Source organism: Olea europaea, chromosome 5, assembly GCF_002742605.1.
Source record: "Olea europaea var. sylvestris chromosome 5, O_europaea_v1, whole genome shotgun sequence".
NCBI classification, from domain to species: Eukaryota; Viridiplantae; Streptophyta; class Magnoliopsida; order Lamiales; family Oleaceae; genus Olea; species Olea europaea.
Window position 1 is genome coordinate 13,098,966 of NC_036241.1, and position 1,623 is coordinate 13,100,588.

The 1,623-nt window shown below is 36.4% G+C and overlaps 1 long non-coding RNA gene across 1 annotated transcript; it reads right to left on the reverse strand.

The window, feature by feature from the left end:
* Positions 1 to 178: 178 nt before the first annotated feature.
* Positions 179 to 1,617, reverse strand: LOC111394708. The gene is made up of 2 exons (XR_002702693.1): positions 579 to 1,617; positions 179 to 316 (listed from the first exon to the last, which is right to left on the reverse strand). It is a non-coding gene; the product is annotated as an uncharacterized LOC111394708 (long non-coding RNA).
* Between the last annotated feature and the right edge of the window lie 6 nt (positions 1,618 to 1,623).

Sequence of the window (1,623 nt, forward strand, 5' to 3'; positions counted from 1 at the left end):
GTATCCGTATCTGAAATTTGGACTCTCTTTAAAAATGTTCCTGCATCCTATATTTTAGAAAATAAAAAATTCGACACTTAGATATGAACTAGTGCCCGATAGCCGTACCCGTAAGCAACAGTCCAAAGAACCCATCATCTGATTATGACATGAAAGGATTTATGTGCAGTATAGAAAATTACCATGCAATCAATCAATTTTTTCATTGTGCATATCAGTACCATAGCATGGAAGTTACCAACTGGTGACCAATCTTTATATAACTGAACATCCAAGAAGACCCCAAGGAACTGTCATTAAGCTATATTGGAAATTCCTGTGCAGTACAATGCCAGACTTTAATATAGAGGACAATTCATGATATAACTACAACTATTGATAATTTCAAACAGATGGACAGTATCGAGGGAGCTTAATCTTTTATAAATAGTATGTTGTTTCATCTATCCAACAAGAAGACCCCTGACAAGAAGTTTGTTCCAACGAATTCTTTCCTTGCAAGTTGAAGGTCCAGAAATGCAGAGAGAACTACCTAATTCATAAACCAACACACACAAAGCTAACACCTTATTAGTTACCTGATTCATGTGTCATCCTCTCCCCATCAAAGCTATCTGCACACGGAGGAACATCAAAAACCTTAAGGCATTTTATACTAAACTGAAGAGAGTCCAGATTCCAGTTCATGTAGAGCAAAGATAGATGTAATCGCCAATGTGAATGTAGCCGCAAAATAGTTTCCCTTCACAGCTCAGACCTTGTAAAATGATCAGACTCCACATAAACAACCCCAATGCACACACTGAAACTGATGAACCAGAAATGAGCAAAGAAAAGAGAAGAATTTTACACCCTTTCCTCCATAAGAATAGAATATTATTTGACCAAAGGATTTCCAGCTGTGGATGAAAAAGCACCAAAGAAAACCAGATTCTGTACCAATATGAAGTGAGAATCACATTCCAAACAACTCTTAAAAATATATCATTAAAACAAACCACAACAAAAAATTAACAATATTGGCTCCACCGTCCTGAAAACCACTTTACTATTCCTGACCCATGCAGGTGCCCCAATAAGTTCAAATGAATTCCTTCCTTTCAAGTTGAAGGCCTTGTCTACAAGAACAAACTATAGGTACAAAGGCCAACAAAATCATAAACTAACACCACACATAAACTTAACACCTTATCAGTTACATGTGTCATCCTCTTCCAGTCGAATCTATCAGCAAATGCAGAAGCACATCAGAGAACCTAAGGTGATTTAAAAGACTAAAAAAACTAGATTCCATTTCATGTTAGAGCAAAGACTAAGAAAGATTACAATTTACCAATACACATGTAGCTGCAGTGAACAATGAATAAGTTCCCCTTAACATGGCCTTGGTCTTTGTAAACTGATCAAACTCCACATGAACTCCCCCAATACACAACTGAGACTGATGAACCAGAAATGAGTGAAGAAAAAGAAAGGAAAATCTTACACCGTTTATTCCGTAAATATCCATTTTTATTTGACCAAAACGATTTCCAGCTGTGGATGAAACACCAAAGGAAACCAGATTCTGTACCAATATGTATGTGAAGATTATATTCCAATCAACTCACAGAAACGTCATTT